This window comes from Pseudophryne corroboree, unplaced genomic scaffold, assembly GCF_028390025.1.
Source record: "Pseudophryne corroboree isolate aPseCor3 unplaced genomic scaffold, aPseCor3.hap2 scaffold_213, whole genome shotgun sequence".
Taxonomy (NCBI): Eukaryota; Metazoa; Chordata; class Amphibia; order Anura; family Myobatrachidae; genus Pseudophryne; species Pseudophryne corroboree.
Genome location: NW_026968774.1, coordinates 142682 through 167062, shown reverse-complemented (window position 1 = coordinate 167062; position 24381 = coordinate 142682). Strand labels below are relative to the sequence as shown.

At 47.7% G+C, this 24381-nt stretch overlaps 23 non-coding genes and 4 pseudogenes across 23 annotated transcripts; all 27 read left to right on the top strand.

Annotated features, from left to right (window-relative positions):
- The first annotated feature begins 5093 nt into the window (after nucleotides 1-5093).
- TRNAN-AUU (transfer RNA asparagine (anticodon AUU)) lies at nucleotides 5094-5167 on the top strand. Its single transcript has one exon. It is a non-coding gene; the product is annotated as a tRNA-Asn (tRNA).
- Nucleotides 5168-9604: 4437 nt separating this feature from the next.
- LOC135006381 (U1 spliceosomal RNA) lies at nucleotides 9605-9768 on the top strand. Its single transcript, XR_010206583.1, has one exon. It is a non-coding gene; the product is annotated as a U1 spliceosomal RNA (small nuclear RNA).
- A 152-nt stretch (nucleotides 9769-9920) lies between these two features.
- Nucleotides 9921-10083, top strand: LOC135006491 (U1 spliceosomal RNA). Its single transcript, XR_010206685.1, has one exon. It is a non-coding gene; the product is annotated as a U1 spliceosomal RNA (small nuclear RNA).
- Nucleotides 10084-10698: 615 nt separating this feature from the next.
- LOC135006380 (U1 spliceosomal RNA) lies at nucleotides 10699-10862 on the top strand. Its single transcript, XR_010206582.1, has one exon. It is a non-coding gene; the product is annotated as a U1 spliceosomal RNA (small nuclear RNA).
- Nucleotides 10863-11014: 152 nt separating this feature from the next.
- LOC135006489 (U1 spliceosomal RNA) lies at nucleotides 11015-11177 on the top strand. The gene has a single exon (XR_010206683.1). It is a non-coding gene; the product is annotated as a U1 spliceosomal RNA (small nuclear RNA).
- Nucleotides 11178-11792: 615 nt separating this feature from the next.
- Nucleotides 11793-11956, top strand: LOC135006363 (U1 spliceosomal RNA). The gene has a single exon (XR_010206565.1). It is a non-coding gene; the product is annotated as a U1 spliceosomal RNA (small nuclear RNA).
- Nucleotides 11957-12108: 152 nt separating this feature from the next.
- On the top strand, nucleotides 12109-12271 carry LOC135006507 (U1 spliceosomal RNA). Its single transcript, XR_010206700.1, has one exon. It is a non-coding gene; the product is annotated as a U1 spliceosomal RNA (small nuclear RNA).
- Nucleotides 12272-12942: 671 nt separating this feature from the next.
- On the top strand, nucleotides 12943-13106 carry LOC135006624 (U1 spliceosomal RNA). The gene has a single exon (XR_010206800.1). It is a non-coding gene; the product is annotated as a U1 spliceosomal RNA (small nuclear RNA).
- A 152-nt stretch (nucleotides 13107-13258) lies between these two features.
- Nucleotides 13259-13410, top strand: LOC135006530 (U1 spliceosomal RNA; annotated as a pseudogene).
- Nucleotides 13411-14093: 683 nt separating this feature from the next.
- Nucleotides 14094-14257, top strand: LOC135006429 (U1 spliceosomal RNA). Its single transcript, XR_010206628.1, has one exon. It is a non-coding gene; the product is annotated as a U1 spliceosomal RNA (small nuclear RNA).
- Nucleotides 14258-14410: 153 nt separating this feature from the next.
- Nucleotides 14411-14573, top strand: LOC135006488 (U1 spliceosomal RNA). The gene has a single exon (XR_010206682.1). It is a non-coding gene; the product is annotated as a U1 spliceosomal RNA (small nuclear RNA).
- A 615-nt stretch (nucleotides 14574-15188) lies between these two features.
- LOC135006410 (U1 spliceosomal RNA) lies at nucleotides 15189-15352 on the top strand. The gene has a single exon (XR_010206610.1). It is a non-coding gene; the product is annotated as a U1 spliceosomal RNA (small nuclear RNA).
- Nucleotides 15353-15504: 152 nt separating this feature from the next.
- Nucleotides 15505-15667, top strand: LOC135006477 (U1 spliceosomal RNA). The gene has a single exon (XR_010206671.1). It is a non-coding gene; the product is annotated as a U1 spliceosomal RNA (small nuclear RNA).
- Nucleotides 15668-16338: 671 nt separating this feature from the next.
- On the top strand, nucleotides 16339-16502 carry LOC135006546 (U1 spliceosomal RNA). The gene has a single exon (XR_010206731.1). It is a non-coding gene; the product is annotated as a U1 spliceosomal RNA (small nuclear RNA).
- A 152-nt stretch (nucleotides 16503-16654) lies between these two features.
- On the top strand, nucleotides 16655-16796 carry LOC135006509 (U1 spliceosomal RNA; annotated as a pseudogene).
- Nucleotides 16797-17491: 695 nt separating this feature from the next.
- On the top strand, nucleotides 17492-17655 carry LOC135006369 (U1 spliceosomal RNA). Its single transcript, XR_010206571.1, has one exon. It is a non-coding gene; the product is annotated as a U1 spliceosomal RNA (small nuclear RNA).
- Nucleotides 17656-17807: 152 nt separating this feature from the next.
- Nucleotides 17808-17949, top strand: LOC135006508 (U1 spliceosomal RNA; annotated as a pseudogene).
- A 694-nt stretch (nucleotides 17950-18643) lies between these two features.
- On the top strand, nucleotides 18644-18807 carry LOC135006430 (U1 spliceosomal RNA). The gene has a single exon (XR_010206629.1). It is a non-coding gene; the product is annotated as a U1 spliceosomal RNA (small nuclear RNA).
- Nucleotides 18808-18959: 152 nt separating this feature from the next.
- On the top strand, nucleotides 18960-19123 carry LOC135006484 (U1 spliceosomal RNA). The gene has a single exon (XR_010206678.1). It is a non-coding gene; the product is annotated as a U1 spliceosomal RNA (small nuclear RNA).
- Nucleotides 19124-19794: 671 nt separating this feature from the next.
- On the top strand, nucleotides 19795-19958 carry LOC135006604 (U1 spliceosomal RNA). The gene has a single exon (XR_010206781.1). It is a non-coding gene; the product is annotated as a U1 spliceosomal RNA (small nuclear RNA).
- A 152-nt stretch (nucleotides 19959-20110) lies between these two features.
- LOC135006556 (U1 spliceosomal RNA) lies at nucleotides 20111-20245 on the top strand (annotated as a pseudogene).
- A 698-nt stretch (nucleotides 20246-20943) lies between these two features.
- LOC135006451 (U1 spliceosomal RNA) lies at nucleotides 20944-21107 on the top strand. Its single transcript, XR_010206649.1, has one exon. It is a non-coding gene; the product is annotated as a U1 spliceosomal RNA (small nuclear RNA).
- A 152-nt stretch (nucleotides 21108-21259) lies between these two features.
- Nucleotides 21260-21422, top strand: LOC135006480 (U1 spliceosomal RNA). The gene has a single exon (XR_010206674.1). It is a non-coding gene; the product is annotated as a U1 spliceosomal RNA (small nuclear RNA).
- A 674-nt stretch (nucleotides 21423-22096) lies between these two features.
- On the top strand, nucleotides 22097-22260 carry LOC135006407 (U1 spliceosomal RNA). Its single transcript, XR_010206607.1, has one exon. It is a non-coding gene; the product is annotated as a U1 spliceosomal RNA (small nuclear RNA).
- A 152-nt stretch (nucleotides 22261-22412) lies between these two features.
- LOC135006444 (U1 spliceosomal RNA) lies at nucleotides 22413-22575 on the top strand. The gene has a single exon (XR_010206643.1). It is a non-coding gene; the product is annotated as a U1 spliceosomal RNA (small nuclear RNA).
- A 674-nt stretch (nucleotides 22576-23249) lies between these two features.
- Nucleotides 23250-23413, top strand: LOC135006416 (U1 spliceosomal RNA). Its single transcript, XR_010206616.1, has one exon. It is a non-coding gene; the product is annotated as a U1 spliceosomal RNA (small nuclear RNA).
- A 152-nt stretch (nucleotides 23414-23565) lies between these two features.
- LOC135006478 (U1 spliceosomal RNA) lies at nucleotides 23566-23728 on the top strand. The gene has a single exon (XR_010206672.1). It is a non-coding gene; the product is annotated as a U1 spliceosomal RNA (small nuclear RNA).
- The last annotated feature ends 653 nt before the right edge of the window (nucleotides 23729-24381 follow it).

Sequence of the window (24381 nt, the reverse complement as noted above, 5' to 3'; positions counted from 1 at the left end):
GTTATTGTTGACTGCCAAAGGGTGGACTGTCAAAGTCAGAAAAATATCACGATGCACACTGCCATATTTGCACCTCATATGTGTCCCTGCTGCGCATGCGTGCGCTCTACCGTGCGTGCGCATACTCGCTGTTGCGGGCACCCGCAGGCGCACGGTATGCACATTTACGGTAGAGATTGTGTGCGTCTAGCGGGCGACTCTTTCGTTACATATTTTCACCATATAATGCATTTTGTAGATTATGGTCCCTTTGATAGATTCTGAAAGTTTAGTTAATGTAGTATGTTCCTGGACAGAGAGATCCCTCATTGTTTGATACGAAGGGTCAGACAGGAGTAATACAGTGGTGTTTAGTATCCATCGGAAGAGTATTTAATTAGCAATATTCCGGTGTTGGTTTGAAGCGGATCAATCGCTCGTGCGAATAGTTATGGACATAAGAAGTTTATGAACATTTACTGTATTTGCACTTACTTATCCATGCGGCGGGAAACCCAGTTTCCCTCCCACCTGAGCTGTTGGAAATAGTCACAGCCCACCTGTATGAATCAACCTATGACCTTTTGTTATAATGCGAAGACGAATTCCTGTGTCCAATGAACAATGAGATTGTAGGGACCATTGAATTGTATTGTGTGTGGGGCATAAATAGACAGGCCGATCACATCCAGCACTCACTCTTCATCGGTTATCATTGCTGAAAATCGGGAGCTGGATGTCCAGAGGCGCATGCGATCGTTTCCTTTGTGCGTAAGTTTTCTCCGTAATCATATTGTCTTTTCTTGTTATTATGGGCCATATCTTTCTCTCTCTCTCTTCTCTTTCTCTCATTTTCTCTTAAACGTACTTGTATTGTATTTACTGTGTAGTTACCTGGTTAGTTAGTCTATGTTATATTGTAGTGTATGACTTGTATTGTATTAATTCTTTTGCAAGTATAACATTCATAATATATATATTAGGCGTTGGACCCTAAGCACGGTATTTGTGTATTTCTTATAGTGTTAAGTATTCTCAGAGCGTCGGTGACGCTCGAACAGCTTTTGAGTTAATAAGGTTATACAGTGTTGCATTTACACCCTATCTCTACACTAAGGTTTTACAGCAAATTACATTGTTTGTGGTTTAGACATAAAGGTTTAACATTGTGAGCGTCGGCGCCGCTCGTGATCTCCTCGTGGTCTCGAGCGTCCGCTACGCTGATAGCGTAGCATTACGGTAGTCGCTCACCTATAAGTGTGCCCGATACCAACAGCGTATTCTCGTGAGCGTCTGTATCGCTCGAGCAGCCCGCTCCCGATACAGCGTCCGTTACGCTATAGCGAACCATTACGTTAGTCAGCAGCCAATAGCGTGCCTGCCTGTGATCTCTTGGCCGTGAGCGAACGTGACGCTTGAGCGTCTCGACCACGGCTAAGCGATTGTTACGCAACGAGCGTACCCTTACGGTACTCCATACGCAAATAGCGTACAGTGTTCTTAGACCTCACAAAGGGTTTTAAATAAGATAAATATTTAGCTTTATCAAAGCGCACTGTCAGCAGTGTTCATTCCGGGAGTGGACAACTGGGATGCAGACTTCCTCAGCAGACACGACCTACATCCAGGAGAGTGGGGACTCCATCAGGAAGTCTTCGCACAGATTGCAAGTCGGTGGGGACTGTTCCAGATAGACATGATGGCGTCCCGCCTCAACAAAAAGCTACAGAGGTATTGCAACAGGTCAAGAGACCCTCGGGCAGTAGCTGTAGACGCCCTAGTGACACCGTGGGTGTTCCGGTCGGTCTATGTATTTCCTCCTCTACCTCTCATACCCAAGGTGTTGATAATAGTAAGAAAAAGAGGAGTAAGAACAATTCTCATTGTTCCAGATTGGCCGCGAAGGACCTGGTATCCAGATCTGCAGGAAATGCTCACAGAAGATCCGTGGCCACTTCCTCTAAGACAGGACCTGTTGCAACAGGGGCCCTGTCTGTTCCAAGACTTACCGCGGCTGCGTTTGACGGCATGGCGGTTGAACGCCGGATCCTAGCGGAAAAGGGTATTCCAGATGAGGTCATTCCTACGCTAATAAAGGCTAGGAAGGACGTGACATCTAAACATTATCACTGTATATGGCGAAAATATGTTTCTTTGTGTGAGGCCAGGAATGCTCATACGTAAGAATTCCACCTGGGCCACTTCCTTCACTTCCTACAAACTGGAGTGAATTTGGGCCTAAAATTAGGCTCTATTAAGGTTCAGATTTTGGCCTTATCCATTTTCTTTCAAAAGGAATTGGCCTCTCTTCCTGAAGTAAGTACAAACTTTTGTGAAGGGAGTACTGCATATTCAGCCTCCTTTTGTACCTCCGGTGGTCCCTTGGGACCTTAACGTGGTGTTAAGGTTATGGTTTGAACCACTTAAAATGGTGGAGTTTAAATATCTCACTTGGAAGGTGGTCATGTTATTAGCCTTTGCTTCCGCTAGGCGAGTGTCGGAATTAGCAGCTTTATCACATAAAATCCCCTATCTGGTTTTCCATATGGATAGAGCGGAATTGCAGACCCGTCCTCAATTCCTGCTAAAAGTGGACTCATCCTTTCATATGAACCAACCTATTGTGGTGCCTGTGGCTACGCGTGACTTGGAGGATTCCGAGTCCCTTGATGTGGTCAGGGCTTTGAAAATTTACGTGGCCAGAACGGCTAGAGTCAGAAAAACAGAAGCACTGTTTGTCCTGTATGTAGCCAACAAGATTGGCACCCCTGCTTCAAATCAGACTATTGCTCTCTGGATCTGTAACACGATTCAGCAGGCGCATTCTATGGCGGGATTGCCGTTGCCTAATTCAGTCAAGGCCCATTCCACTAGGAAGGTGGGCTCTTCTTGGGCAGCTGCCCGGGGGTCTCGGCACTACAGCTGTGCCGAGCTGCTACTTGGTCGGGTTCAAACACCTTTGCAAAGTTCTATAAGTTTGATACCCTGGCTGAGGAGGACCTCCTGTTTGCTCAATCGGTGCTGCAGAGTCATCCGCAGGAGCCCGTTTGGGAGCTTTGGTATAATCCCCATGGTCCTTACGGAGTCCCCAGCATCTTTTAGGACGTAAGAGAAAATAAGATTTTAAACCTACCGGTAAATCTTTTTCTCGTAGTCCGTAGAGGATGCTGGGTGCCCGTCCCAAGTGCGGACTACTTCTGCAAGACTTGTATATAGTTATTGCTTACATAAGGGTTATATGTTAGTTTTCATCGGTCTTGGACTGATGCTATGTTGTTTTCATACTGTTAACTGGGTAGTATATCACAAGTTATACGGTGTGATTGGTGTGGCTGGTATGAATCTTGACCTTGGATTAACAAAAATCCTTTCCTCGTACTGTCCGTCTCCTCTGGGCACAGTTTCTCTAACTGAGGTATGGAGGAGGGGCATAGAGGGAGGAGCCAGTGCACACCCAGATCTAAAGTCTTTCTTAAAGTGCCCATGTCTGCTGCGGAGCCCGTCTATCCCCCATGGTCCTTACGGAGTCCCCATCATCCTCTACGGACTACGAGAAAAAAAATTTACCGGTAGGTTTAAAATGTTATTTTTTTCTCTGCAACCCACTGCTAAATTGTGCTTCCTAGCTGTTTTTTATAAAATCACTTAATTAAATCTAACTCTGATTACGTCAGAGAAGGCCAGGTACCCTACACCATAAGAGGGGGTTTGACATTTTGACTTGTCTACTTAAAGATCACCAAAATCTGATCACAAGGTCAATTACATCCCTGGGTGGGATTGAACCACCAACCTTTTGGTTAATAGCCCATGTAAGTGAAAGAGATCCTGAAGCACTCACTCATCATGGGAAAGTACCAATGTGTTTCTTACAAAAATTCTCCAGATTATTGACTTTTTAAAGTTTTTCTAGGAAACGTTCTAGATAAATGCTTATTAGCCTTTGTCAGTATCTACTTTTGCAAGGTGTCTATGTGGCGCAATCGGTTAGCATGTTTGGCTATTAACCAAAAGGTTGGTGGTTCAATCCTACCCAGGGATGTAAATAACCTTGTAATCAGATTTTGGTGATCTTTAAATAGACAAGTCAAAATTTCAAACCCCCTCTTATGGTGTAGGGTACCTGGCCTTCTCTGATGTAATCAGAGTTAGATTTGATTAAGTGATTTTATAAAAAAACAGCTAGGAAGCACAATTTAGCAGTGGGTTGCAGAGAAAAAAAATTATGCTGGCAGAAAAGTCCAATTTAGTGACGAAACAGCTCTTCATTTTCTGATTTTATGTTTATGCTAACAAATTTGCTCTCTGAAAAGTGTCCACAAAGCCAAGTCTCTGATTAACACCTTTGTAGGGATGGTTTTTCACCTATTACTGAATTAAACTTGCTTCATTGGAAAGGCAGCAAGATGCATCCTCATTTCAATGTCTACTGAAATAATACAGGTTGACACCAGGAAACATAAACGTCACTGCATCCTTGCTGCTTCCTCATGGGGAAGTCTGTTTAATGTGAAAACAAGGTGATATCTAATCAGCACACAGGTAAGGAATTAAGAAAATCTTTCTTTATGGGTGAAGATGTTTCTCACAAAATTGTTGCACCAAAGCATCATTGAAATTCAAGCTGGAAAGATGATTTTAATATATCACTTGTACATTTTGTACTGCTCTTCTGGTGACAATGTAGTTTGTTTTTGTCAATTACCATTTTAATAATAGGGTAAAGAAAATTAAGTGGATTTTTGAAAGAAAACAATACTGTCAATATACTATTAAAACAAATTAAAATGGTAAAAGTTATTGTACTTTAAGTAAAAATAAAAGAGCCAAAATATCAATCCCAGTTTTGGATTACTTTAATTAACAAAAAACAATGCATATAGCAGAGGATAGTTTCAATCTGCCTACCTCTGGGTTATAGGCCCAGCATGCTTCCGTTGCAGTACTCTGCTGCTCATGTAAGTGCAAGAGATCCTGAAGCACTCACTCATCATGGGAAAGTAGCAATGTGTTTCTTACAAAAACTCTCCAGATTATTGACTTTTTAAAGTTTTTCTAGGAAACGTTCTAGATGAATGCTTATTAGCCTTTGTCAGAATGGACTTTTACGAGGTGTCTCTGTGGTGCAATCGGTTAGCATGTTTGGCTATTAACCAAAAGGTTGGTGGTTCAATCCCACCCAGGGATGTAATTGACCTTGTGATCAGATTTTGGTGATCTTTAAGTAGACAAGTCAAAATTTCAAACCCCCTCTTATGGTGTAGGGTACCTGGCCTTCTCTGATGTAATCAGAGTTAGATTTGATTAAGTGATTTTATAAAAAACAGCTAGGAAGCACAATTTAGCAGTGGGTTGCAGAGAAAAAAAAATTATGCTGGCAGAAAAGTCCAATTGAGTGATTAAACAGCTCTTCATTTTCTGACTTTATTTTTATGCTAACAAATTTGCTCTCTGAAAAGTGTCCACAAAGCCAAGTCTCTGATTAACACCTTTGTAGGAATGTTTTTTCACCTATTACTGAATTAAACTTGCTACATTGGAAAGGCAGCAAGATGCATCCTCATTTCAATGTCTACTGAAATAATACAGGTTGACACCAGGAAACATAAACGTTACTGCATCCTTGCTGCTTTCTCATGTGGAAGTCTGTTTAATGTGAAAACAAGGTAATATCTAATCAGCACACAGATAAGGAATTAAGAAAATCTTTCTTTATGGGTGAAGATGTTTCTCACAAAATTGTTGTCCCAATGCATCATTGAAATTCAAGATGGAAGATGATTTTAATATATCACTTGTACATTTTGCATTGCTCTTCTGGTGACAATGTAGTTTGTTTTTGTCAATTACCATTTCAGTAATAGGGTAAAGATAATTAAGTGGATTTTTTAAAGAAAACAATGCTGTCAATATACTATTAAAACAAATTAAAATGATAAAAGTTATTGTACTTTAAGTAAAAATAAAAGAGCCAAAATATCAATCCCAGTTTTTGATTACTTTAATTATAAAAAAAAATGCACATAGCAGAGGATAGTTTCGATTAATCGACCTCTGGGTTATGCGCCCAGCATCCTTCCATTGCACTACTCTGCTGCTCATGGAAGTCCGAGAGATCCTGAAGACTAAATTGATTAAAGGCCTAAAAGTACTGGACTATAAGGAAAGACTTACTAGGCTGAATATGTATACACTAGAAAAGAGGTGCCTAAGAGGAGATATTATTAATATCTTCAAATATGTAAAGATACATAACAAAGAGTTATCAGAGGAATTATTTATTAAAAGAACACGTGGTCACTCGCTGCGACTGGAGGAAAGTTCAGAACGCAATGGAGGAAAGGTTTCTTCACTGTTAGGGCAATCAGGATGTGGAATTCCCTGCCAGGGAAGGTGGTAATGGCGGACTCTGTAATTGGATTTAAAAAAGGAATGGCTACATTTCTGAATGAAAAAGCTATCCAAGGTTATAATACTTAAAATATCAACATGGTTAATCCGGGGGTAACATGAGTTATAGTAGCTAACTAGTCATAAAACATTATTCAGCAAGTATGTAGAATCATCACAACTTAAAACAGGTTGAACACGATGGGCAATTTGCCTCTATTCAACCTCAAAAACTATGTTACTATATGTTACTATATTACTGTAGTATACAGAACACCACAATGCAATGAGCAGTGATAGTGAGCACTGATGAGGATACTAGAACTGACACTGAGCAGCAAGATGCAGCACTGGACTATTAGTAATGTACTGTAGTATGCTGAGCACCACAATGCAGCACAAGACAATGAGCAGTGATACTGAGCACTGATGAGGATACTACTGAGAACTGACACTGAGCAGGAGAGACACACTACTAGTATTACTGAGCAGCAATAAGTAACCACTGATACTGAGCACTGATATTGAGATTTCCACTGAGAGAACATAGCCACGTCCTCTCCGCTCTCTCTTCAATGCACGAGTAAAAATGGCGGCAACGCGCAGCTCTATATATAATATCCGAATCTCGCGAGAATCCGACAGCGGGATGATGACATTTTCCCTTGTTCAGGTTTTCCGAGTCAGGCGGGAACAACCGAGCCTGCCTCAGACCAGTGTAAACCACGTGGAGTTCGTGGGGAATTCGGTTCTCGGAGAACCGAACCCGCTCCTCTCTACCTTATACCCATCAATTTTTTTTATTTTCAATCTAAGCCCCTGCAGTTTTCTGTAAGCATCTGCTTCGCTATGATGATCAACAAGTCACAAGGGCAAACACTCAGGGCTTGAGGCATAGATCTTTGGACTAGCTGCTACAAGCATGGCAGAGGTGTCACTATCACTGGTGACACCCAGAGAGGTGTCGAGGGAGATTGTAATGCAGTGCGTGCAAATAAGCAGCGCAATGGTAAAAAGGAGGCATGATTTCATAGGTAGGGGCGTGGCCTGGTGGCCTGAATCTACATTTTGTTGCTCCGGGTGTCCCGGGGGTTGGGTGCTGCACCCGGGGACTAGTGTGTAAGCGGTGCTGGCTCCTGCACAGTGACAGGGCATGGCCACCCAGTATGACACCTCCCTTCTTGACCATGCTGTAATTGCAGTCGCACTGCAGTTCAGCGTGATCATAAACAATGGTGTAGCCTCCTGCTGGTGCAGACTGTATGTGCGCGCAGGAAGTCGCCACCATTTTTGTGATCACAGCGGCTGAATGTGATGTCATACAGCCGCTGTGACCACGCCCCCTGTGTCTCCTCCATTGCAGACCCCATTTTGAAGCCTTGCCCCCGCACTGCTCCATCCCTGACTTGGAAATGGAGTGTTGCTGACCCCACTCTCCCCCCCTGCCCCGATTGACAGGCAGAGGCGATCGCATGCAGGCACATGCGTATGCTCTTAGCAATTTTTGCAGTTGGATCGCTTATTGTGATTGCAATCCAACCTGAATCAGGCCCTATTACCTATCACAATGCGCTGCGGGCAGTACAAAATTGGGTTAATATAGGAGAAAAACCCCCAGACCTGTGCTCCTTAACTGTACCTGGTGGCTAGTGGAGCGGCTGCCCAGTAATCAGTGTCCACCCCAGTGCGCACACGGCCCACCCCCTACGGCCACGCTCCCCTTAATCAGCGGCCTCGTGATCCGGAAGGGCGGTGTGTGTGTGTGACTGACCTTAGGAAGAAACCGGAGCCTCCGCTGCAGTGACCCAGCAACCAGGGCACGGGAGTATACAGCGCCGCTGGGAGTGATGAAGCTGCAGTAAAGATGTCTATTAGACCTAGCCTGCTGCAGCCCTTGTAGATTCTCATAAAACAAGTTCTTCTTTTCTTGTCAAAATTAATAGCTAAGAATAGGCTGCCTGAGGCAGGCCCCTGTTAAGTGGCCTGCTACTGAAGGCACCAACTACAAACTGAGCTCCCTGTTCATGGAAGCGGGGTTATAGAGGAGGATGCGCTGAGCATCTTGGGAACAGTCAAAAGCTTTGAGCCGGTTGGTGCCTCAGATCAAGATCCTACTCTACACCCCAATGTGAATCCTTGTGGAGTCCAGTGTACCCCACAGAAGAAATTAATGTGTCACACCCATTGGCAGCAACCTTAGAATAGCTGCTGACGGGCACAATTGAGAAAGGAAGGGGGGGGGGGGCATTTGAATCCAGCACATAGATGCAATTCAAATATGTAATTTGTACCTTCCTATTTTAAAATATAATGGATGAACCTCACCCTGTGAGAACAATCTTCATGATCAAGAGATCTAATATGTAAAATAAGTATGAGTTGGGATAGGGCTGGGGAGGGTGGCAGCTCGGGCAGCCCCTCCCCCGTCAAGTTAAGGAGATTCAACTGAGGAAGCACAAGGGAACTCTCGTCTGGGGACAACAACTGCAGGGAGACCACATCTTTTCAGATGAACATGGGAGGGCGGAAGGCTGCCTAATACTGAAGCACCATCAAATATCAAACCATATCCAACAACTAGTACAAGCATTCCTGGGGGAAGGTCTGCAGCAGACGGATTTGCATACTGTGATGTCATCCAAGCAGTGGGCCAAAGTTGGCTGGAACCCTCATCTGCATATAAAAAGAGAAAAGGGGCATGCAGGGCATGGCGGCCTTTTGCAGTGCTTGGATGACCCCTAGTTTGCATTAAACACCCCCACTCTCCTTTGGTGTGGGGCTCATGTTGGCTATGCCCCAGCCCCTGAAGCAGGGGCTGGGGCATAGCCAACATGAGCCCCACACCGAAGGAGGGTGGAGGTGTGTAATGCGAACTAGGGGTCATCCAAGCGCCGCAAAAGGCCGCCATGCCCTGCACGCCCCTTGTCTCTTTTCATATGCAGACGAGGGTTGAAGCCAACTTTGACCCACTGTTTGGATGACATCACCATATGCAAATCCATCTGCTGCAGGCCTTCCCCCAGGAATGCTTGCACTAGTTGTTGCATTTGGTTTGTTGTTTGGGGGTGCTTCAGTATTAGGCAGCCTTCTGCCCTCCCATGTTCATCTGAAAATATGTGTTCTCCCTGCAGTTGTTGTCCCCAGATGAGAGTTCCCTTGTGCTGCCTCAGTTGAATCTCCTTTACTTGACAGAGATGTGCCTGAGCAGCGGCCCTCCCCAGCCCTATCCCAAATCATACTTATTTTGCATAGGAGAGACCATGGTCATGAAGATTATTCTCCCAGGGTGAGGTTCATTCATTGCATTCTGGGTATGCTGACCCCTGTGATTTCCCCAAATGTGGGAAACTCGACAGCATTATTTGTGGTAGTGGGGGACTGTGTTTGTGCTTTCCTCTGGTCAGCTCTGGTAAAAGTCAGATTTCTTTGTCTCAGATCTTCCTCTAGCCTTGTTCTTCTTTCGAGAATTCCCTTGTGCTGCCTCAGTTGGATCTCCTTCACTTGACAGGGGGGTACCCGAGCAGCGACCCTCCCCAGCTCTAGCCCAACTCCTACTTACCTGCCAGGTGAGATACTATGATCACGTAGGTGCTTCTCCCAGGGCAAGGCTCACCCATTGCACTCTGGGTGTGCTGCTCCTGCGATTTCCCCAAATGTGGGAAACTTGACTGCATAATTTGTGTTTCCCCTGGTCGGCTCTCGTATAATTCAGATCTCTTTGTCTCAGGTCTCTCTCCAGCCTAGTTTGCTGTCTGTTTCCACTTCTCTTTTCTTAAGTGCCTTCCAATGCACAATGCAAACTACAGGTAGTGCTGCAGGGCCCACACCCTTTTACTTGCCGTACAGAGCAGCTCTGGAGCTGTTACAGTGCCCAGCTGCTGCAAGAAATCAGCTTGAATGCTTCAGGGGCTGGGGCATAGCAAACATGAGCCCCACACCGAAGGAGGGTGGGGGTGTTTAATGTGAACTAAGGGTCATCCAAGCGCCGCAAAAGGCCGCCATGCCCTGCATACCCCTTTTCTCTTTTCATATGCAGATGAGGGTTCCAGCCAACTTTGGCCCACTGCTTGGATGACATCACCGTATGCAAATCCGTCTTCTGCAGAACTTCCCCCAGGAATGCTTGTACTAGTTGTTGCATTTGGTTTGTTGTTTGGGGGTGCTTCAGTATTAGGCAGCCTTCTGCCCTCCCATGTTCATCTGAAAATATGTGTTCTCCCTGCAGTTGTTGTCCCCAGATGGGAGTTCCCTTGTGCTGCCTCAGTTGAATCTCCTTTACTTGACAGAGATGTGCCTGAGCAGCGGCCCTCCCCAGCCCTATCCCAAATCATACTTATTTTGCATAGGAGAGACCATGGTCATGAAGATTATTCTCCCAGGGTGAGGTTCATTCATTGCATTCTGGGTATGCTGACCCCTGTGATTTCCCCAAATGTGGGAAACTCGACAGCATTATTTGTGGTAGTGGGGGACTGTGTTTGTGCTTTCCTCTGGTCAGCTCTGGTAAAAGTCAGATTTCTTTGTCTCAGATCTTCCTCTAGCCTTGTTCTTCTTTCGAGAATTCCCTTGTGCTGCCTCAGTTGGATCTCCTTCACTTGACAGGGGGGTACCCGAGCAGCGACCCTCCCCAGCTCTAGCCCAACTCCTACTTACCTGCCAGGTGAGATACTATGATCACGTAGGTGCTTCTCCCAGGGCAAGGCTCACCCATTGCACTCTGGGTGTGCTGCTCCTGCGATTTCCCCAAATGTGGGAAACTTGACTGCATAATTTGTGTTTCCCCTGGTCGGCTCTCGTATAATTCAGATCTCTTTGTCTCAGGTCTCTCTCCAGCCTAGTTTGCTGTCTGTTTCCACTTCTCTTTTCTTAAGTGCCTTCCAATGCACAATGCAAACTACAGGTAGTGCTGCAGGGCCCACACCCTTTTACTTGCCGTACAGAGCAGCTCTGGAGCTGTTACAGTGCCCAGCTGCTGCAAGAAATCAGCTTGAATGCTTCAGGGGCTGGGGCATAGCAAACATGAGCCCCACACCGAAGGAGGGTGGGGGTGTTTAATGTGAACTAAGGGTCATCCAAGCGCCGCAAAAGGCCGCCATGCCCTGCATACCCCTTTTCTCTTTTCATATGCAGATGAGGGTTCCAGCCAACTTTGGCCCACTGCTTGGATGACATCACCGTATGCAAATCCGTCTTCTGCAGAACTTCCCCCAGGAATGCTTGTACTAGTTGTTGCATTTGGTTTGTTGTTTGGGGGTGCTTCAGTATTAGGCAGCCTTCTGCCCTCCCATGTTCATCTGAAAATATGTGTTCTCCCTGCAGTTGTTGTCCCCAGATGGGAGTTCCCTTGTGCTGCCTCAGTTGAATCTCCTTTACTTGACAGAGATGTGCCTGAGCAGCGGCCCTCCCCAGCCCTATCCCAAATCATACTTATTTTGCATAGGAGATACCATTTTCATGAAGATTGTTCTCCGAGGGTGAGGTTCATTCATTGCATTTTGGGTATGCTGACCCCTGTGATTTCCCCAAATGTGGGAAACTCGACTGCATTATTTGTGGTAGTGGGGGACTGTGTTTGTGCTTTCCTCTGGTCAGCTCTGGTAAAAATCAGATTTCTTTATATCAGATCTTCCTCTAGCCTTGTTCTTCTTTCGAGAGTTCCCTTGTGCTGCCTCAGTTGGATCTCTTTCACTTGAGAGGGGGGTGCCCGAGCAGTGACCCTCCCCAGCTCTAGCCCAACTCCTACTTACCTGCCAGGTGAGATACTATGATCATGAAGGTGCTTCTCCCAGGGCAAGGCTCACCCATTGCACTCTGGTTGTGCTGCCCCTGCGATTTCCCCAAATGTGGGAAACTTGACTGCATAATTTGTGTTTCCCTTGGTCATCTCTCGTATAATTCAGATCTCTTTGTCTCAGGTCTCTCTCCAGCCTAGTTTGCTGTCTGTTTCCACTTCTCTTTTCTTGAGCCGCTCCCTTCTATGCCCTTGCGCACTATCCTGACTTCTCCCGTCTGCTTACTTCGTGCCTTCCAACGCACAATGCAAACTACAGGTAGTGCTGCAGGGCCCACACCCTTTTACTTGCCTTACAGAGCAGCTCTGGAGCAGTTACAGTGCCCAGCTGCTGCAAGAAATCAGCTTGAATGCTTCAGGGGCTGGGGCATAGCCAACATGAGCCCCACACCGAAGGAGGGTGGAGGTGTGTAATGCGAACTAGGGGTCATCCAAGCGCCGCAAAAGGCCGCCATGCCCTGCACGCCCCTTTTCTCTTTTCATATGCAGACGACAGTTGAAGCCAACTTTGACCCACTGCTTGGATGGCATCACCATATGCAAATCCATCTGCTGCAGGCCTTCCCCCAGGAATGCTTGCACTAGTTGTTGCATTTGGTTTGTTGTTTGGGGGTGCTTCAGTATTAGGCAGCCTTCTGCCCTCCCATGTTCATCTGAAAATATGTGTTCTCCCTGCAGTTGTTGTCCCCAGATGAGAGTTCCCTTGTGCTGCCTCAGTTGAATCTCCTTTACTTGACAGAGATGTGCCTGAGCAGCGGCCCTCCCCAGCCCTATCCCAAATCATACTTATTTTGCATAGGAGAGACCATGGTCTTGAAGATTGTTCTCCCAGGGTGAGGTTCATTCATTGCATTCTGGGTATGCTGACCCCTGTGATTTCCCCAAATGTGGGAAACTCAACTGCATTATTTGTGGTAGTGGGGGACTGTGTTTGTGCTTTCCTCTGGTCAGCTCTGGTAAAAGTCAGATTTCTTTGTTTCAGATCTTCCTCTAGCCTTGTTCTTCTTTCGAGAGTTCCCTTGTGCTGCCTCAGTTGGATCTCCTTCACTTGACAGGGGGGTGCCCGTGCAGCGACTCTCCCCAGCTCTAGCCCAACTTCTACTTACCTGCCAGGTGAGATGCTATAATCATGAAGGTGCTTCTCCCAGGGCAAGGCTCACCCATTGCACTCTGGATGTGCTGCCCCTGCGATTTCCCCAAATGTGGGAAACTTGACTGCATAATTTGTGTTTCCCCTGGTCGGCTCTGGTATAATTCAGTTCTCTTTGTCTCAGGTCTCTCTCCAGCCTAGTTTGCTGTCTGTTTCCACTTCTCTTTTCTTAAGCCGCTCCATTCTATGGCCTTGCGCACTATCCTTACTTCTCCCGTCTGCTTACTTTGTGCCTTCCAATGCACAATGCAAACTACAGGTAGTGCTGCAGGGCCCACACCCTTTTACTTGCCGTACAGAGCAGCTCTGGAGCAGTTACAGTGCCCAGCTAATGCAAGAAATCAGCTTGAATGCTTCAGGGGCTGGGGCATAGCCAACATGAGCCCCACACCGAAGGAGGGTGGAGGTGTTTAATGCGAACTAGGGGTCATCCAAGCGCCGCAAAAGGCCGCCATGCCCTGCACGCCCCTTTTCTCATTTCATATAAAGACGAGGGTTGAAGCCAACTTTGACCCACTGCTTTGGATGACATCACCATATGCAAATCCATCTGCTGCAGGCCTTCCCCCAGGAATGCTTGCACTAGTTGTTGCATTTGGTTTGTTGTTTGGGGGTGCTTCAGTATTAGGCAGCCTTCTGCCCTCCCATGTTCATCTGAAAATATGTGTTCTCCCTGCAGTTGTTGTCCCCAGATGAGAGTTCCTTTATGCTGCCTCAGTTGAATCTCCTTTACTTGACAGAGATGTGCCTGAGCAGCGGCCCTCCCCAGCCCTATCCCAAATCATACTTATTTTGCATAGGAGAGACCATGGTCATGAAGATTATTCTCCCAGTATGAGGTTCATTCATTGCATTCTGGGTATGCTGACCCCTGTGATTTCCCCAAATGTGGGAAACTCGACAGCATTATTTGTGGTAGTGGGGGACTGTGTTTGTGTTTTCCTCTGGTCAGCTCTGGTAAAAGTCAGATTTCTTTGTCTCAGATCTTCCTCTAGCCTTGTTCTTCTTTCGAGAATTCCCTTGTGCTGCCTCAGTTGGATCTCCTTCACTTGACAGGGGGGGTACCCGAGCAGCGACCCTCCCCAGCTCTAGCCCAACTCCTACTTACCTGCCAGGTGAGATACTATGATCACGTAGGTGCTTCTCCCAGGGCAAGGCTCACCCATTGCACTCTGGGTGTGCTGCTCCTGCGATTTCCCCAAATGTGGGAAACTTGACTGCATAATTTGTGTTTCCCCTGGTCGGCTCTCGTATAATTCAGATCTCTTTGTCTCAGGTCTCTCTCCAGCCTAGTTTGCTGTCTGTTTCCACTTCTCTTTTCTTAAGTGCCTTCCAATGCACAATGCAAACTACAGGTAGTGCTGCAGGGCCCACACCCTTTTACTTGCCTTACAGAGCAGCTCTGGAGCTGTTACAGTGCCAAGCTGCTGCAAGAAATCAGCTTGAATGCTTCAGGGGCTGGGGCATGGCCAACATGAGCCCCACACCGAAGGAGGGTGGGGGTGTTTAATGCGAACTAAGGGTCATCCAAGCGCCGCAAAAGGCCGCCATGCCCTGCATACCCCTTTTCTCTTTTCATATGCAGATGAGGGTTCCAGCCAACTTTGGCCCACTGCTTGGATGACATCACCGTATGCAAATCCGTCTTCTGCAGACCTTCCCCCAGGAATGCTTGTACTAGTTGTTGCATTTGGTTTGTTGTTTGGGCGTGCTTCAGTATTAGGCAGCCTTCTGCCCTCCCATGTTCATCTGAAAATATGTGTTCTCCCTGCAGTTGTTGTCCCCAGATGAGAGTTCCCTTGTGCTGCCTCAGTTGAATCTCCTTTACTTGACAGAGATGTGCCTGAGCAGCGGCCCTCCCCAGCCCTATCCCAAATCATACTTATTTTGCATAGGAGATACCATGGTCATAAAGACTGTTCTCCCAGGATGAGGTTCATTCATTGCATTCTGGGTATGCTGACCCCTGTGATTTCCCCAAATGTGGGAAACTCAACTGCATTATTTGTGGTAGTGGGGGACTGTTTTTGTGTTTTCCTCTGGTCAGCTCTGGTAAAAGTCAGATTTCTTTGTCTCAGATCTTCCTCTAGCCTTGTTCTTCTTTCGAGAGTTCCATTGTGCTGCCTCAGTTTGATCTCCTTCACTTGACAGGGGGGTACCCGAGTAGCGACCCTCCCCAGCTCTAGCCCAACTCCTACATACCTGCCAGGTGAGATACTATGATCATGAAGGTGCTTCTCCCAGGGCAAGGCTCACCCATTGCACTCTGGGTGTGCTGCTCCTGCGATTTCCCCAAATGTGGGAAACTTGACTGCATAATTTGTGTTTCCCCTGGTCGGCGCTTGTATAATTCAGATCTCTTTGTCTCAGGTCTCTCTCCAGCCTAGTTTGCTGTCTGTTTCCACTTCTCTTTTCTTGAGCCCCTGCCGTCTATGCCCTTGTGCACTCTCCTGACTTCTCCTGTCTGCTTACTTTGTGCCTTCCAACGCACAATGCGAACTACAGGTAGTGCTGCAGGGCCCACACCCTTTTACTTGCCTTACAGAGCAGCTCTGGAGCTGTTACAGTGCCCAGCTGCTGCAAGAAATCAGCTTGAATACTTCAGGGGCTGGGGCATAGCCAACATGAGCCCCACACCGAAGGAGAATGGAGGTGTTTAATGCGAACTAGGGGTCATCCAAGCACCGCAAAAGGCCGCCATGCCCTGCATAACCCTTTTTTCTTTGCATATGCAGATGAGGGTTCCAGCCAACTTTGGCCCACTGCTTGGATGACATCACCGTATGCAAATCCGTCTTCTGCAGACCTTCTCCCAGGAATGCTTTTACTAGTTGTTGCATTTGGTTTGTTGTTTGGGGGTGCTTCAGTATTAGGCAGCCTTCTGCCCTCCCATGTTCATCTGAAAATATGTGTTCTCCCTGCAGTTGTTGTCCCCAGATGAGAGTTCCCTTGTGCTGCCTCAGTTGAATCTCCTTTACTTGACAGAGATGTGCCTGAGCAGCGGCCCTCCCCAGCCCTATCCCAAATCATACTTATTTTGCATAGGAGATACCATGGTCATGAAGATTGTTCTCCCAGGGTTAGGTTCATTCATTGCATTCTGGGTATGCTGACCCCTGTGATTTCCCCAAATGTGGGAAACTCAACTGCATTATTTGTGGTAGTGGGGGACTGTGTTTGTGCTTTCCTCTGGTCAGCTCTGGTAAAAGTCAGATTTCTTTGTCTCAGATCTTCCTCTAGCCTTGTTCTTCTTTCGAGAGTTCCCTTGTGTTGCCTCAGTTGGATCTCCTTCACTTGACAGGGGGGTGCCCGAGCAGCGACCCTCCCCAGCTCTAGCCCAACTCCTACTTACCTGCCAGGTGAGATACTATGATCATGTAGGTGCTTCTCCCAGGGCAAGGCTCACCCATTGCACTCTGGGTGTGCTGCCCCTGCGATTTCCCCAAATGTGGGAAACTTGACTGCATAATTTGTGTTTCCCCTGGTCGGCTCTCATATAATTCAGATCTCTTTGTCTCAGGTCTCTCTCCAGCCTAGTTTGCTGTCTGTTTCCACTTCTTTTTTCTTGAGCCCCTCCCTTCTATACCCTTGTGGACTCTCTTGACTTCTCCTCCTGTCTGCTTACTTTGTGCCTTCCAACGCACAATGCAAACTACAGGTAGTGCTGCAGGGCCCACACCCTTTTACTTGCCTTACAGAGCAGCTCTGGAGCTGTTACAGTGCCCAGCTGCTGCAAGAAATCAGCTTGAATACTTCAGGGGCTGGGGCATAGCCAACATGAGCCCCACACCGAAGGAGAATGGAGGTGTTTAATGCGAACTAGGGGTCATCCAAGCACCGCAAAAGGCCGCCATGCCCTGCATAACCCTTTTTTCTTTGCATATGCAGATGAGGGTTCCAGCCAACTTTGGCCCACTGCTTGGATGACATCACCGTATGCAAATCCGTCTTCTGCAGACCTTCTCCCAGGAATGCTTTTACTAGTTGTTGCATTTGGCTTGTTGTTTGGGGGTGCTTCAGTATTAGGCAGCCTTCTGCCCTCCCATGTTCATCTGAAAATATGTGTTCTCCCTGCAGTTGTTGTCCCCAGATGAGAGTTCCCTTGTGCTGCCTCAGTTGAATCTCCTTTACTTGACAGAGATGTGCCTGAGCAGCGGCCCTCCCCAGCCCTATCCCAAATCATACTTATTTTGCATAGGAGATACCATGGTCATGAAGATTGTTCTCCCAGGGTTAGGTTCATTCATTGCATTCTGGGTATGCTGACCCCTGTAATTTCCCCAAATGTGGGAAACTCAACTGCATTATTTGTGGTAGTGGGGGACTGTGTTTGTGCTTTCCTCTGGTCAGCTCTGGTAAAAGTCAGATTTCTTTGTCTCAGATCTTCCTCTAGCCTTGTTCTTCTTTCGAGAGTTCCCTTGTGTTGCCTCAGTTGGATCTCCTTCACTTGACAGGGGGGTGCCCGAGCAGCGACCTTCCCCAGCTCTAGCCCAACTCCTACTTACCTGCCAGGTGAGATACTATGATCATGTAGGTGCTTCTCCCAGGGCAAGGCTCACCCATTGCACTCTGGGTGTGCTGCCCCTGCGATTTCCCCAAATGTGGGAAACTTGACTGCATAATTTGTGTTTCCCCTGGTCGGCTCTCATATAATTCAGATCTCTTTGTCTCAGGTCTCTCTCCAGCCTAGTTTGCTGTCTGTTTCCACTTCTTTTTTCTTGAGCCCCTCCCTTCTATACCCTTGTGGACTCTCTTGACTTCTCCTCCTGTCTGCTTACTTTGTGCCTTCCAACGCACAATGCAAACTACAGGTAGTGCTGCAGGGCCCACACCCTTAAACTTGCCTTTCAGAGCAGCTCTGGAGCTGTTACAGTGCCCAGCTGCTGCAAGAAATCAGCTTGAATGCTTCAGGGGCTGGGGCATAGCCAACATGAGCCCCACACCGACGGAGGGTGGAGGTGTTTAATGCGAACTAAGGGTCATCCAAGCGCCGCAAAAGGCCGCCATGCCCTGCATACCCCTTTTCTCTTTTCATATGCAGATGAGGGTTCCAGCCAACTTTGGCCCACTGCTTGGATGACATCACCGTATGCAAATCCGTCTTCTGCAGACCTTCCCCCAGGAATGCTTGTACTATTTGTTGCATTTGGTTTGTTGTTTGGGGTGCTTCAGTATTAGGCAGCCTTCTGCTCTCCCATGTTCATCTGAAAATATGTGTTCTCCCTGCAGTTGTTGTCCCCAGATGAGAGTTCCCTTGTGCTGCCTCAGTTGAATCTCCTTTACTTGACAGAGATGTGCCTGAGCAGCGGCCCTCCCCAGCCCTATCCCAAATCATACTTATTTTGCATAGGAGATACCATGGTCATGAAGATTGTTCTCCCAGGGTGAGGTTCATTCATTGCATTCTGGGTATGCTGACCCCTGTGATTTCCCCAAATGTGGGAAACTCGACTGCATTATTTGTGGTAGTGGGGGACTGTGTTTGTGCTTTCCTCTGGTCAGCTCTGGTAAAAGTCAGATTTCTTTGTCTCAGATCTTCCTCTAGCCTTGTTCTCTTTTTGAGAGTTTCCTTGTGCTGCCTCAGTTGGATCTCCTTCACTTGACAGGGGGGTGCCCGAGCAGCGACCCTCCCCAGCTCAAGCCCAACTCCTACTTACCTGCCAGGTGAGATACTATGATCAGGAAGGTGCTTCTCCCAGGGCAAGGCTCACCCATTGCACTCTGGGTGTGCTGCTCCTACGATTTCCCCAAATGTGGGACACTTGATTGCATAATTTGTGTTTCCTCTGGTCGGCTACTCGTATAATTCAGATCTCTTTGTCTCAGGTCTCTCTTTAGCCTAGTTTGCTGTCTGTTTCCACTTCTCTTTTCTTGAGCCCCTGCCTTCTATGCCCTTGTGCACTCTCCTGACTTCTCCTGTCTGCTTACTTTGTGCCTTCCAACGCACAATGCAAACTACAGGTAGTGCTGCAGGGCCAACACCCTTTTACTTGCCTTACAGAGCAGCTCTGGAGCTGTTACAGTGCCCAGCTGCTGCAAGAAATCAGCTTGAATGCTTCAGGGGCTGGGGCATAGCCAACATGAGCCCCACACCGACGGAGGGTGGAGGTGTTTAATGCGAACTAAGGGTCATCCAAGCACCGCAAAAGGCCGCCATGCCCTGCATAACCCTTTTCTCTTTTCATATGCAGATGAGGGTTCCAGCCAACCTTGGCCCACTGCTTGGATGACATCACCGTATGCAAATCCGTCTTCTGCAGACCTTTTCCCAGGAATGCTTGTACTAGTTGTTGCATTTGGTTTGTTGTTTGGGGGTGCTTCAGTATTAGGCAGCCTTCTGCTCTCCCATTTTCATCTGAAAATATGTGTTCTCCCTGCTGTTGTTGTCCCCAGATGAGAGTTCCCTTGTGCTGCCTCAGTTGAATCTCCTTTACTTGACAGAGATGTGCCTGAGCAGCGGCCCTCCCCAGCCCTATCCCAAATCATACTTATTTTGCATAGGAGATACCATTATCATGAAGATTGTTCTCCCAGGGTGAGGTTCATTCATTGCATTCTGGGTATGCTGACCCCTGTGATTTCCCCAAATGTGGGAAACTCGACTGCATTATTTGTGGTAGTGGGGGACTGTGTTTGTGCTTTCCTCTGGTCAGCTCTGGTAAAAGTCAGATTTCTTTGTCTCAGATCTTCCTCTAGCCTTGTTCTTTTTTCGAGAGTTTCCTTGTGCTGCCTCAGATGGATCTCCTTCACTTGGCAGGGGGGTGCCCGAACAGCGACCCTCCCCAGCTCTAGCCCAACTCCTACTTACCTGCCAGGTGAGATACTATGATCAGGAAGGTGCTTCTCCCAGGGCAAGGCTCACCCAATGCACTCTGGGTGTGCTGCTCCTAAGATTTCCCCAAATGTGGGACACTTGATTACATAATTTGTGTTTCCTCTGGTCGGCTCTCGTATAATTAAGATCTCTTTGTCTCAGGTCTCTCTCCAGCCTAGTTTGCTGTCTGTTTCCACTTCTCTTTTCTTGAGCCGCTCCCTTCTATGCCCTTGTGCACTATCCTGACTTCCCCGTCTGCTTACTTTGTGCCTTCCAACGCACAATGCAAACTACAGGTAGTGCTGCAGGGCCCACACCCTTTTACTTGCTTTACAGAGCAGCTCTGGAGCTGTTACAGTGCCCAGCTGCTGCAAGAAATCAGCTTGAATGCTTCAGGGGCTGGGGCATAGCCAACATGAGCCCCACACCGAAGGAGGGTGGAGGTGTTTAATGCGAACTAGGGGTCATCCAAGCGCCGCAAAAGGCCGCCATGCCCTGCACACCCCTTTTTTATTTTCATATGCAGACGAGGGTTGAAGCCAACTTTGACCCACTGCTTGGATGACATCACCATATGCAAATCCATCTGTGGCAGGCCTTCCCCCAGGAATGCTTGCACTAGTTGTTGCATTTGGTTTGTTGTTTGGGGGTGCTTCAGTATTAGGCAGCCTTCTGCCCTCCCATGTTCATCTGAAAATATATGTTCTCCCTGCAGTTGTTGTCCCAAGATGAGAGTTCCCTTGTGCTGCCTCAGTTGAATCTCCTTTACTTGACAGAGATGTGCATGAGCAGCGGCCCTCCCCAGCCCTATTCCAAATCATACTTATTTTGCATAGGAGATACCATGGTCATGAAGATTTTTCTCCCAGGGTGAGGTTCATTTATTGTATTTTGGGTATGCTGACCGCTGTGATTTCCCCAAATGTGGGAAACTTGACTGCATTATTTGTGGTAGTGGGAGACTGTGTTTGTGCTTTCCTCTGGTCAGCTCTGGTAAAAGTCAGATTTCTTTGTCTCAGATTTTCCTTTAGCCTTGTTCTTCTTTCGAGAGTTCCCTTGTGCTGCCTCAGTTTGATCTCCTTCACTTTACAGGGGGGTACACGAGCAGCGACCCTCCCCAGCTCTAGCCCAACTCCTACTTACCTGCCAGGTGAGATACTATGATCATGAAGGTGCTTCTCCCAGGGCAAGGCTCACCCATTGTACTCTGGGTGTGCTGCTCCTGCGATTTCCCCAAATGTGGGAAACTTGACTGCATAATTTGTGTTTCCCCTGGTCGGCTCTCGTATAATTCAGATCTCTTTGTCTCAGGTCTCTCTCCAGCCTAGTTTGCTGTCTGTTTCCACTTCTCTTTTCTTCAGCCGCTCCCTTCTATACCCTTGTGCACTATCCTGACTTCTCCTCCCGTCTGCTTACTTTGTGCCTTCCAATGCACAATGCAAACTACAGGTAGTGCTGCAGGGCCCACACCCTTTTACTTGCCTTACAGAGCAGCTCTGGAGCTGTTACAGTGCCCAGCTCCTGCAAGAAATCAGCTTGAATGCTTCAGGGGCTGGGGCATAGCCAACATGAGCCCCACACCGAAGGAGGGTGGAGGTGTTTAATGCAAACAAGGGGTCAGACAAGCGCCGCAAAAGGCCACCATGCCCTGCACGCCCCTTTTCTGTTTTCATATGCAGACGAGGGTTGAAGCCAACTTTGACCCACTGCTTGGATGACATCACCATATGCAAATCCATCTGCGGCAGGCCTTCCCCCAGGAATGCTTGCACTAGTTGTTGCATTTGGTTTGTTGTTTGGGGGTGCTTCAGTATTAGGCAGCCTTCTGCCCTCCCATGTTCATCTGAAAATATGTGTTCTCCCTGCAGTTGTTGTCCCCAGATGAGAGTTCCCTTGTGCTGCCTCAGTTGAATCTCCTTAACTTGACAGAGATGTGCCTGAGCAGCGGCCCTCCCCAGCTCTATCCCAAATCATACTTATTTTGCATAGGAGATACCATGGTCATGAAGATTATTCTCCCAGGGTGAGGTTCATTCATTGCATTCTGGGTATGCTGACCCCTGTGATTTCCCCAAATGTGGGAAACTTGACTGCTTTATTTGTGGTAGTGGGGGACTGTGTTTGTGTTTTCCTCTGGTTAGCTCTGGTAAAAGTCAGATTTCTTTGTTTCAGATCTTCCTCTAGCCTTGTTCTTCTTTCGAGAGTTCCCTTGTGCTGCCTCAGTTGGATCTCCTTCACTTGACAGGGGGGTGCCCGAGCAGAGACCCTCCCCAGCTCTAGCCCAACTCCTACTTACCTGCCAGGTGAGATACTATGATCATGAAGGTGCTTCTCCCAGGGCAAGGCTCACCCATTGCACTCTGGGTGTGCTGCCCCTGCGATTTCCCCAAATGTGGGAAACTTGACTGCATAATTTGTGTTTCCCCTGGTCGGCTCTCGTATAATTCAGATCTCTTTGTCTCAGGTCTCTCTCCAGCCTAGTTTGCTGTCTGTTTCCACTTCTCTTTTCTTGAGCCGCTCCCTTCTATGCCCTTGCGCACTATCCTGACTTCTCCTCCTGTCTGCTTACTTTGTGCCTTCCAACGCACAATGCGAACTACAGGTAGTGCTGCAGGGCCCACACCCTTTTACTTGCCTTACAGAGCAGCTCTGGAGCTGTTACAGTGCCCAGCTGCTGCAAGAAATCAGCTTGAATGCTTCAGGGGCTGGGGCATAGCCAACATGAGCCCCACACCAAAGGAGGTTGGAGGTGTTTAATGCAAACTAGGGGTCAGCCAAGCGCCGCAAAAGGCCACCATGCCCTGCACGCCCCTTTTCTCTTTTCATATGCAGACGAGGGTTGAAGCCAACTTTGACCCACTGCTTGGATGACATCACCATATGCAAATCCATCTGCGGCAGGCCTTCCCCCAGGAATGCTTGCACTAGTTGTTGCATTTGGTTTGTTGTTTGGGGGTGCTTCAGTATTAGGCAGCCTTCTGCCCTCCCATGTTCATCTGAAAATATATGTTCTCCCTGCAGTTGTTGTCCCCAGATGAGAGTTCCCTTGTGCTGCCTCAGTTGAATCTCCTTTACTTGATAGAGATGTGCATGAGCAGCGGCCCTCCCCAGCCCTATTCCAAATCATACTTATTTTGCATAGGAGATACCATGGTCATGAAGATTTTTCTCCCAGGGTGAGGTTCATTCATTGCATTTTGGGTATGCTGACCCCTGTGATTTCCCCAAATGTGGGAAACTTGACTGCATTATTTGTGGTAGTGGGAGGCTGTGTTTGTGATTTCTTCTGGTCAGCTCTGGTAAAAGTCAGATTTCTTTGTCTCAGATTTTCCTTTAGCCTTGTTCTTCTTTCGTGAGTTCCCTTGTGCTGCCTCAGTTGGATCTCCTTCACTTTACAGGGGGGTACCCGAGCAGCAACCCTCCCCAGCTCTAGACCAACTCCTACTTACCTGCCAGGTGAGATACTATGATCATGAAGGTGCTTCTCCCAGGGCAAGGCTCACCCATTGTACTCTGGGTGTGCTGCTCCTGCGATTTCCCCAAATGTGGGAAACTTGACTGCATAATTTGTGTTTCCCCTGGTCGGCTCTCGTATAATTCAGATCTCTTTGTCTCAGGTCTCTCTCCAGCCTAGTTTGCTGTCTGTTTCCACTTCTCTTTTCTTCAGCCGCTTCCTTCTATACCCTTGTGCACTATCCTGACTTCTCCTCCCTTCTGCTTACTTTGTGCCTTCCAATGCACAATGCAAACTACAGGTAGTGCTGCAGGGCCCACACCCTTTTACTTGCCTTACAGAGCAGCTCTGGAGCTGTTACAGTGCCCAGCTGCTGCAAGAAATCAGCTTGAATGCTTCAGGGGCTGGGGCATAGCCAACATGAGCCCCACACCGAAGGAGGGTGGAGGTGTTTAATGCAAACTAGGGGTCAGTCAAGCGCCGCAAAAGGCCACCATGCCCCGCACGCCCCTTTTCTGTTTTCATATGCAGACGAGGGTTGAAGCCAACTTTGACCCACTGCTTGGATGACATCACCATATGCAAATCCATCTGCGGCAGGCCTTCCCCCAGGAATGCTTGCACTAGTTGTTGCATTTGGTTTGTTGTTTGGGGGTGCTTCAGTATTAGGCAGCCTTCTGCCCTCCCATGTTCATCTGAAAATATGTGTTCTCCCTGCAGTTGTTGTCCCCAGATGAGAGTTCCCTTGTGCTGCCTCAGTTGAATCTCCTTAACTTGACAGAGATGTGCCTGAGCAGCGGCCC